The following is an 11,289-nucleotide window of genomic DNA, read 5'->3' as shown; positions in this document are numbered from 1 at the left end:
TAATTGTAATTTGAGTTGTGTGGGCCGGTAGCCTTCATGCCCAGCCAGATCCCTAATGGAGGGAATTCCTGTAGCCTATACCACTTGCTATAAACCAGCTGCTTTCTTTGATGCACCAGTTTGTCCCTGAGCCATCAAGGCTTTACTTCTACGAATAGGAGGAATACTTCTTAATTAAAAAGACAGACCTGGTTGAGTTCTCCGGTACTCCAGTACTTCCTGGAGTGCCCATCTTTTCTTTCTTGAAACTGGGAAGAGGTTTTGGAGAAAAGTCTGCTTTAGGATGGCAGCTGAGCCTTCAGGGAGCTTCTTGGTGGGGCCCCTATGGCATCACGAGAAGAGAAGGAAAGGTGACAAGGAGGACCCTTGGCTTCCCCATGCTACCCCTGCCAGAGCAGAAAGGGGGCAGGGCATGGGAAAACTGCCTGAGAGAGGGAGGCTGGGCTCTGCTCCCTTTTGAACACAAGGTGGCACCACGTTGGTATTGACCTTTTTTGTTCACCCCAAAGAGAGACTGCCAGCCTCTCATCCCTCTCTTTCACCTTCACCGGGCTGTCCACCCCAGCAAGGCAGGCCAAACCAAACCAGGGCAGGTGCGTGCCGGGGGGTCAGATTGTACGAATACAGGAAACGGCTCCCCTTTCCCAACAGGCATGCCGAGGCCCAGAGTGGCCATTATGCCAACAGCAGAGATCTGACTAGAGCTCTTGCCTCTTAGTTCAGTGCTCTTTCTACTCAGGCCGCCTCTTGATTCCTCCAGCTCCGAGTTGTTCCCCTTTCATTCATCAGGGACGGGGAGGACACCTTTTCCCAGCTGCCCCTCTAGGGCAGCCTAGAGCCCAGGGACCTAAAGGAAGGCAGGCGGTCCAGAGTCCGGGACTGCTGCTGATGTGAGCAGTGGCAGAGAGGAACATTGGCCCAAAGGATTGAAGAAGGGGATTTTTGAAACTGTCCACACCCCCACTGCTGCTCTTTGAAGCTGCGGAGGAATTTCGGCTGCAGCCACTGAATAAGGCGAAAGGAAATGTCATGGAATCAGCTTCGTGAGCTGCTTCAATAGAAACTTCGTCCAAGGCCAATAATAAATGGGAGTTACATAACTCAGCAGGTCACAGCACCAACTAAGCCCTTTATAGGCCATCAATCCACATTTATTTCCTGGATTTTATAACTGCTGCTGAAAAGGGGGAGAGAAGGGGTAAGGATGAGAGGAAGGGGCAGTGTGGCTGGAGCCCATCCCTGAGCCCACTCTGCTCTGGCTTACCCTTGGCATCTACACGCAGGGCCTCCGCCTGGAAGCTTAAACCCCTGTCTCAAGGAGCCCCCAGTGTTAGGGGCATTTTCTCCCTGGCTCTCAGTCTTCTGTCAAGTGATGAGGTTGGATGAGCTGAGACCATGAACCTAAACAAACATCAGGAGCAAAAGGGGGTTAGGGCCACCTAGGGCCCCTCCCAACCACAGCACCACCACCCAGAGTTGGTTGGAAGAAGCTGTTGGGTCCTCCTGGTGGAGATGGGGGAGACGGCAAGCATATGGGGGGGCAGGCCCCAAGGAGGAGGTGAGGCCAGCCTGAGTGGGCTAGGAGCCAGGGCCCTTGCTGTGGCCTCCCCATGGCCTTTGGGTGCTCTAGACTGGAGTGCTCCCCCATGCGAGTGCACATGCTCACACATACACACAGGCCTGAGGACAGGTGTGTCACACAGCCGCATTTGCCATCCTCCGGCCTGGGGAGTTCAATGCCTGAGGGGGTTCAGGGTTGCCCAGGGCCCTCTTCTGGTGGGTAGAATGTCCCAGACAGTGCCTGTGCACAGCTACTGTCCCTCACCCCCCTGGGGCAGGAAGACGGCTCCTCTCACCCCCACCACTGTCAGGATCTTCTCCGCCCTTGCCCAGCCTCCTGTGCAGAGCCCGTCAAGGAGAGCAGGGCCTGGGAGCCACGCTGCTGGAGTGGGATGTCAGGGGCTGTGGCCTTGGGAGGAAAGCTGGATGGGAGTGGGAGCAGCCGGAGGGCTAAGGGGTCTGGGGAAGGAAGCTTTGGTAACAGCATCCAGGGTGCCCGGCCCTTCTCAGGGGCCGGGGCCCAGAGCTCTCCTGATGGAGTTACGCCTTGGGCAGGAAGCCCTGCAGCCTCTAAGCACCCTTGGGAGGGAACAGGCACGGGACCTCGGAGGAAGAGGGCAGTCGCCCCAGCCTGTCGGCAGCAGAGCTAAGCTGTAGAAGGAAAGGTAAGGAAAGGGCTGGGCATCAAACCATCAGCAAGAAATGCCCACTAAGGACGAACATGTTTCCCCCGAGAAGAGACTCCTGTGGCAGGAGGCTGCTCCCACCGGCAGACTCGGTGCAGATCCTTTGGTTGGGCCCTTTTTTTTTCTTTCTTGATTTTTTTTTAAAGATTTTATTCATTCATTCATTCATGAGAGACATGGAGAGAGGCAGAGGCTCCATGTGGGGAGCCCGATGCAAGACTCGATCCCAGGATCTTGGAGTCAGGCCCTGAGCTGAAGGCAGATGTTCAACTACTGAGCCACCCAGGGTCCTCCTTGTTAGGCCCTGTTACTCGCACTCAGCCAGTCTGATGTCCTTGGGTCTGGTCTCCCTTCCCCCGCGTTACCCTCCCCCACCACAGCCACTTCCTGTTCAGGAGCAGCTGCGTGTCCGGGCTTGTCCCCAGGGTCAGCGGGCTTCCCATGCAGCCAGCAGCCCCACCCCAGCCTGACACCTATGCCTGACCCAGAGAGGGGGGCGTGTGGTCTGAACCCCCTGGGTCCCCCAGTCTCAAGGAGTGAGCAGGACCAGGTGGGGTAGGGTGAGGGGGGGTCCTTCTCTGTTGACTAGCCTGACCTTCTACCCTCCTCCAGGGCAGCCTCCTAGGCCGTTCCACATCAGTCAGGTAAACCAGCAGCTCAGTGCCCTGGCCAGGTGTAAGGGCTCTGATCCGGGCACCCCCACCTCCACCCCAGCCCAGGGGAGAAGGCAGTGTGTATTTGGGGACGGTTCTTGTAAAGAAGACACTTGACCCTATGGCTGCTGAGGCTGAGGGGGAAGCAGGTGTCCACTGCAGTGAGTGGCAGGGAGGCCTTGCCTGGGGGATGACACCCAGGGCGTCAGTGACACACATCCTCACAAACCCTCCTCTCCGCCTGGGTCTTCCCGCTGAGTCTGAGAACTGCTCTGAAGGAGCATTTTTGCCTCTAGTCCTCTCGCCTTCCCAAAAATGCAGGTAAAAGGGGTGGGCGGTTGGACCCCGAGGAGACCACCAGAGGCCAAGGCTTGAGAGGAGAAATCTCGAGTGCCCAGGTTCTAACACAATTCACCTGCCTAGAGGGTGGGCTCCTCCTTCTGGGCCAGCTTTTTCTTCATTGAAAGCCTTAAAAAGTGAGCACTGGATTGTTCTAGAAACTCTGCCCCAAGCAGGGTAGGGCAGTAATAGCAAGATCATTTCAGAAAATTCTCCTGTGGTCAGAACATGTGCCCAGCCGACCTCTGCCCACCAGCTCGGGTGTCCCAGGCCAAGTGAAGGCCTTAGGGCCAGAAGGTCCTTTGGGAACAGAGCATGAGCTAGGCCCAGTCCTGGATCCCTGACAAGCATCACTTTCCTTAGCCTTCAAGGCAGCTGAGGCAGCGGTTTCCCCACCAGAGGGGCGACGCTTAGGCCAGGGTCTCGCCCCGGACACTGCCAACACTGGGGCAGCATAATTCTCTGTTGTGTGGTCTGGACTGTGCACTGTGGGATATTTAGCAGCATCCTTGGCCTCAACCCACTAGATGCCAGGAGCACAGGCACACCCCCCAGTTGTGGTAACAAAAGTGTCTCCTGCCATTGCCAAGTGTCTCAGGAGCAGAACCGACCCCAAGAGAGCAACTGTCTTACACAAAGGGTGTGTCCAGAGACAGGCCCACCACATTCGAATCTGGATGGTCGGCTTTTCCTGCTGCCCCCTCTCTGTAGGTAAAAGTCTCCTTTGAAAATCTCTTTCCAGAGCGAGCCTGCCCAATTCAGTGCATGGGCTCCAGGTGCTCAGTCACGGGCGGACCGTTGAAAACATCTGCCGACAGGGAAGCAGGCCTGGATGCAGAGGGGCCGAATCAGCCGGCCCACCTCCCTCGGGCCCCCAGTGTGCAGGCCCCTGGGGACGGGGCGTGGGTGAGGTTGAGCAGGGAGAGGGCCGTGGGGGTGGGGCAGCTGCAGGGGGAGGCACCTGCCTGGTGGCCACGCCCCTGCTTGGCCTGCTGCCCAGACACTGTGCCAGGCCAACGTGCGCAGCCTCACTCATCACCTTGCAGAGGGTCACCCTGACTCACGGCCACTGAACGTGACCTGGAGTTGTCTCGTTCCAGAAGATATCTGCAGTGGCCGAGTGACCTCAACATTTACCCAGGTACACTCACCCCTGAAGACCCTCAGATGGGACCAGTGGACTCAGGAGGTGGTCTTTGGTTCTGGGTCCTGGAATGTGATGATGGAGGCAGTGGTGGAGAAGCTTCTAGACTCCAGGAACTTCTACTCCCCCTGCTCTGTAGCACGCTGTAAAGACACCTGGAACGCAACACATAATGGTAGTTCTCACTCCAGCTCTCCGGCCTGGGTTTCCTGAATGGAGGCACTGGACTGAAGGAGGGCCTGTAATAATAGACATGCGCGGAGCATGTCCGTGTGACAGGGTCTTTATGTCCATCCTATCGCAGATTCATGCAATGCTCTATGAGGCTGGCACTGTGATTACTATCCTCCTCCTACAGCAGAGGAAGCTGAGCTCAGAGAAGTTAAGTAACTTGCACAAGGTCACACAGCCAGTAAGTGGAGGGGGCTGGGCACATACCCAGGTCAGACCCAGCGCACGGTTGGGCTGTAGTAGCCCAGGTGAGAGGCCAGCAGACTGGGTAGTGGCCGAGGCTCTCAGGGATGGAAGAGTGACTGCGGCGAGAGGAGGGGCAGGGCCGGCACCCGGCCCAGGCACCCAGCCCAGTGTGGGCCGGGGTGGAAGATGACTCTAGGTTTAGGGCCCGAGGGACCGGGAGGGTGGTGCTATTTATAGATGCAGGGAAGCCAGGAGGAGGGGCAGGCTTAGGGCTAGATGATGGCGCATTCCTTGACGCCGTGGAGCTGATTTGCTAATGGTGGACATTTAGGGTGAGATTCGGCACAACTAGGAAGACTCAGCACGTACTAAAGTACCCCTGAAGCCAGCAGCCCCCTTACCAAAACCGAACCCCGGGGTCCCCGGCCCCCAGCCCCGGCCGAGCTCCCAGCTCCCTCGCCCGAGGCCCAAGTTCCAGGCTCTCCCTGACCGCTGGGGGTCGCCCCTGGCGCACAGAGCACGGTGTGGTCGGCGGGCGCCTGCCCTGGGTCTCCCCGGGGCTCGCCGCGGGCTTTAGGGGACAGGCTCCCGTGGCCCGAAAGGCAGAAGTTTCTCTTGTTTCAGGGTGGGAGGGGGGCTCACATCTCCCAAGACACCGAGCTGCCGTTCGGCCCCCTCGCTCCAAGCACCCAGCGGCACCATTTCCCGGGAATTTCTGGGACCCCCCCCCAGCAGGTTCTGGTGACCCTCGAACCAGAGCAGGGGAGCGAGCGGAGCCCCCGGAGCCCCCCCTCCCCGAGCGCGCCGGGAGCCCCAGGCTGGGGGACACCTTGTCCAGGGCGCCGGGCCACCGCTGACCTCGGGCGCAGGAGCCCAGCTGTTCCCAATCGCGTTTCTCCCCTGACATTTGCGTCAGCAGCTCTGCCCTTTGACCTTTAATTCCCGGGAGTGGAGGGTGGAGGCAGCTTTGGTGATCAGGACTAATTATTTGCAATTCGATCCAACCAGCAGTTTATTGGGGTTTGGCCTGGCTGCCTGCCCTCTGTCCGCCTCCCACACCCCCAGGTTTATGGCTTTGGCCTCGTTGGGAAGCTGGGAAGAACAGAAGGCGGAGTGGTTCCACCTGGGAGACACCCGGGTTCTCCTGCTCCTGGGAGTCCCCTGTGGGCAGTGACGCTTATAGAAGTGCTTTGAGACCCCCCCGGATAGAGGAGGTGTCCCCATGCACACGCCCAGCTCGGCCTGGTGTCCTCTTGGGCCAGCCTCCAGCTCTGCTCTGGGCATGTTGGGACACGTCCCAGGGTGGGTTGGCCAGGCCAGGAGGTGCTGGCCTCCCAGCTGTCCTGTTAGTGGGTGCAGGGCTGGGAAGGATGGGAGCGGGGCAGGCAGTGCCACAGCCATGGGGCTCCCCAGGTCCCGGGTCTCCTGTTGGTATCCAGTGTCCCTCTATATTTGTCCTCTTGGAGGGGCAGGCAGCCAGCCGGACCCATGACGTCTCCCGGGCCTGGGCTATTTTGGAGCAGCCTTGGGGGGCCGGGTGGGGAAGGCAGGGGTGGGGTTTAAGGGAACATTTCCTCCTGGCTCGGGGTCAGGGAAGAGGCTAAGGGTGTGGGGCAGGGAGAACTGGCCCCGAGGCCTTTCTCAGAATTCCCTTTGCAGCTACTCAGATGTTCCTCTGCTCGGGTTTCCTGGGGATGTCTGGGCTCTGGGGCCCAGAGGGCTGTCTGGGCAGGAACCCCAGTCTCTTCTCCAACCCCCTCCCCGAGATTTTTCCAGCCATTCAGACATCATCCCTCAATTAAAAAACATCTCGCTCCATGCCAGGGCTCACCTAGGACTAGAGCTAGCTCGGTGGCTCCCATCTGTCCGATTTCTTGGGGCACTGACATTTCCAGAAAACAACTGAGGATGGGACGTGGTCACCAGGTCTGTATTTTGCTGAGTTAAGGACATTAAAAGGAAATGTCAAAGGAAAGTTCTTTTTAAACACACATACACAATTGAACATACACAGTACAAGTGAAAGGAGTGCGCTTCTCATTGTGGGTCTGACTCTGGGAAAACCTCACTACATTGTCCTTGTCTTTCTCATTTTGCCACGACCAGATGAGAGCATGGCAATCCTGCCCATGGCCTCATATTCCAGGACCTACGGGTCCCTAGAGTCCCTGCCTGAGCCTAAGGCCTTGGGCAGCGGGGGACCCCCCCAGTACCCTCTCCCACTCCCACTATCTCGTGGAGCAGTCACTTTGCTGCTTTACATTGTTCCCACCCCCCAGCCTCTAATATTATTCGGGGAGGCTGGGGAGCAGTCTGGTCCCTGTGCCGGCGGGCTGGTGCAGTCGGGCCCTGGAGACGTCAGCCCGCAGTCTCCACACTTCTTTGAAGCACATTTGGACACGGGCTCAGGCCTTTGAACTGGATCTGGATGGGGGCTCAGGCTGGCCGGAGCTGCGCCGCTTCCTGGCCCGTGATCTGACACTAGTCACAGAAGCTCCCTCCCTGAGCTTCCATTTCTCGTTCTGTAAAATGGGTGTACTGGCTCCTCATCACAAGGCTCGTGAGGACTAAGTGAGAGAGTGTTTGTGAAAGTATTTTGTGGACTATAAAGTTTGGGCAGGGGCAGTTATTATTATTATGAGAAACTAGTAAATGGCTGAAGAAAGAGTATCCCGAAAGCTGACCTCAGCTTCTGGGTGCAAAGACGGTACTCGCACCCACACCTGGGTCTGTGATCTTGGGGCCACTCCAACCCCACAAAGGAGCCAAGGAAGTCTGATCCCTGTGAGTCAAGGCAGCCTGGCCTACACCAAGGCCAGGTGCTTGAAAAAGACCCAGTCCCTGGCCTGTGCTTGGACAAAGGGTCTCCACCTGCAAGGGGTTCTGTTGGCTTGTGGCAGCCGGCCCTGCATGGTTATGGATGTCTGTCACCCCCTAAATTGTAGAGAGGTGTGTGGAGGGCCTCCCCAGGAAGGAGGCCCTTTGGGGAAGGATAAGGAGCATTGGGTCTGAAGACTCAGAGAAGGTCTGATACCCAAGCTTCAAGGCACCCACAAAGGAGCAGGTTTGGAGGACTCTGCCCCATCCCCTGTTTCTGGGAGGTGAAGTAGGAAACACAGCAACCCATGTCCCCAGGCCGGCTCAGACATGTCCCTTTGCCTCTGAGCTTGTGCCCTCATCCACAGAATAGGCATAAGGGTCCTTCACTCATGGGGTTGCTGTCAGCTTTATGGGATCGTGCAGGAAAGCCCCTGGAGGGTGCTCACTCCTTGAGAGCTCCCCTGCCCACCTTCCCATGAGGCCCGGCAGAGCCACAGCCCCCACAAAAAGAACCAAAGAGTCCCCAGGAAGTGCGAGCCCGTTGGCGGGGCTGCCTCCTCCACCCAGAGTGATCCCCAGGCCCTGCCCCACACAGGGGCCAACGGAGCAGGTTTGCTCTCACCGCCGCTGCTGCCAGGCCCCAGCTCCCCACCCCCTACCCCCAGCTGCTCGGCAGCCAGTTGTCATGAAGTCATCGCCACCTTCCCCGACCTGCACCCCCACCTCCGCCCCCGTGCTGACATCCCATTTGGCACAGAGGTTGGAAAAGCCGCTGACTCTCCCGGACCCTGAGTTCACGGACTGGTCAGGGCCTGTCGGCCGCAGGCTGACCATGTGGACAGAGGGGGTTTGCGGAACGAGGAAAAGGCCCCCCCCAAGCTTTCATCCCCTGCCTCAAGCCAATCCCGGCCGCTGAGACACTCCCTCCAACAACACACACACACACACACACCACACCCTCCATATACACCTGGACCTAGAGATGTGTGACTCACCCCCCAACACACATACTCCACATTTGTACACACACTGTCCCCTTCCCACTCCCACATAAACTGTCCCATATGCACACACCAAGATGCACACTGCCACCCGTGTATATGATTTTATTCAGCCACTTACCCACAAAAGCATCCTCCTACCCACATGTGGCTGCAAGCAGGTCCTGCACACAGCCAGGCACACGTGTGTGTACCCACACAGCACTTCCTCACCCCAGCGTGGGTTCTTGGCCACCTCTTGGTACCTGTGCCCTTGGGCTGCGTCCAGCCAGGGGGAGCACTCGCAGATGCAGCCAGACTCGGAGACCAGGACCCCTGGCAGCCAGAGCCGAAATGGCTCATCTAAGCCAACTACTCTCATTCTTATTTGTGGAAACTGTGGCTCAGAGAGGGTCAGGGGATGGTCAAGCCACACAGCCAAAGTTCCTCTGAGTGTTTCAAAGTGTGTGAGAGCATGGCGGAACAGGAAGGAAGCATCCAGACTCCTCCCTCGCTCACTGCCACCCTCCTCAAGCCTCCTGACTCAGTTCCTCCCTGCGCCGGGCAGAACCAGGCCCACGGAGGGCCCAGTCCTGTGGCTTCTGTCAGGATGACTGCCAAGACTGGGTGTTGGGGGAGACTTGCACCCCTTGCCCTGGGTGAAGATCACTTGAAGCTGCTTAGGGGAGGGCGCCCATTGTTGAGACAAAACGGTCAGGGGCTTGGGATGTTAACACTCATGTGGCCTCGGGGCCTGTAGCAAACAATCAGTTCAGTGCTACAGTCCCACATGCACACTTAGCCTGGCCTCCTTGCTCCCTGCCTCAGTCTCCCTCCTCAGGACTCAAGCCCCTCAGCAGCTGCCTGACCCATGGCTCCAGGGGCTGCCTGGACCATCAGCTCCACAAGGGTAAGGATTTCTGCCTGAAATCGTGTCCGGCGCCTTGTAGGTGCTCAACAAAAATGTGAATGAATGAATGAATGCATGAATGCGCCCATCTCCCCCACCCCGGTCTCCTTTTAATGGTTCCTCCGTGTAATAATCAGGGGTCCTGGCATCAAGTTCCTGCCATCAGCCAGGAGCTGGGGATCTGCCGTGGGTGGCCGTGTCACCTTGGCCCAGTCACTTGCTCCCCCGAGCTTCCACTGCCGTGGGGATGAGCGGCAGCTGCTGGGTCGGAGGAAGGCGGTTTGTCTGGTATAATTCCAGGGACCACGTCAGGGGAGGGGGTCCAGCGCCCAGGGCTGCCTCCTCCCCACTGGCTTTGAAGAGAGGGCAGCCCTTTGAGCAGACCCGGGCTGGGGAGCCCCGTATTACACATGAAACTGCCACCAGAATAGACCAACGTTTTCTACCTGGGAAGGCTGGGACTAGAGGAGCTCTGAGTTTTTCTTGTACGGTTCCCCCCAAAGCACCCACCTCTCCCAACTCACACGTGGAGGGTCTGCCTGCGGGAGCCACAGGGCACCGACTCTGGTCAACATCCTGCTTCATGCAGGGCCCTGTGGCAAGGCCCTGCCCAGGGAGGGCAGCAGGGGTGTTTGCTCCCAGGGGGCAGCAGGAGATGCTGATCGCTGTGGATGGCTGAAGGCCCGGCTGAAGGTCAGGAGGTAAGGCGACCCGTGGTTATAAATAACCATGCCTGGCTGGGCCCCAGAGGGCAGCGCTGGATCCTGTGCCCTCACCCCACCACCCTGCTCCGCCCCCGACTGTGGCAACCTGAACCCCCTGAAGCCCCAGCCAGTAGTGACCTTTGGGGGCAAGGTGCAAGGTGCAAGGTCACACAGGGCCCCTGGGCTTCCCCGCTCATGAGTGGAGGAGAGCAGGTGCCCCCCACTCGAGGTTCTCCGCAGGGTTGGGGTGGGAGGCGCTGAAGTGGAGACAGCCCCCCACCCTGCAGGGACCTGAAGGTGCAGAGAGGTTGTGGGATAACTCAGGGACCCAGGCAGCCTGTGCCCCTGCACTCTGACCTCCCACACCAAGCATGCCCACAGCCCACAGCCCTGCCTCCCAGCTTGTGGCAAGGAGGCCCAGACAGAACCCACAGGGTCGACACTCCCAGCCCTGATTCTAGAGCCTCAACTATCATGGCAGGGTTTACCTTGGGAATTGACCCCAGAGCTCCTGGCGTGCTTTTTTTTTTTTTTTTTTAAGATTTTATTTATTAATTCATGAGAGACATACAGAGAGAGGCAGAGACATAGGCAGAGGGAAAGCAGGGTCCATGCAGGGAGCCCGACATGGGACTCGATCCTGGGACCCCAGGATCATGCCCTAGGCTGAAGGCAGACGCTCAACCACTGAGCCACCCAGCCACCCAGGTGCCCAGCTCCTGGCATTCTTGAGGCTTACTGGAACCAGAAGCCCCTGCCTGGGGCTTTGGGAGTCTTGGAGACCAGGGAGAAACTCTGATGGCGCGGAAGACAGACAAACACACAGCAGCTGCCCACCACCTCCCTTTGGACAGAAAAAAAGTAGTAGGTTTAACCTGCTCCAGGATGCATGTCTTTTTTTCTCGTTAACTTTTTTTTTTTTTAAGATTTATTTATTTATTGGAGACAGAGAGAGAGAGAGCTCACAAGTATACAGCTGGATGAATTGCACAGGCTGAGCGTGCCCATGGAACCAGCACCCAGAAGCCCCCTCGGGTTCCCCGAGAGTAGCCTCTCTCCCGACTCCCAACCCCATG

This window comes from Vulpes vulpes, chromosome 2 (genome assembly GCF_048418805.1).
Source record: "Vulpes vulpes isolate BD-2025 chromosome 2, VulVul3, whole genome shotgun sequence".
NCBI lineage: Eukaryota > Metazoa > Chordata > Mammalia > Carnivora > Canidae > Vulpes > Vulpes vulpes.
This window is presented reverse-complemented; position numbering follows the sequence as displayed.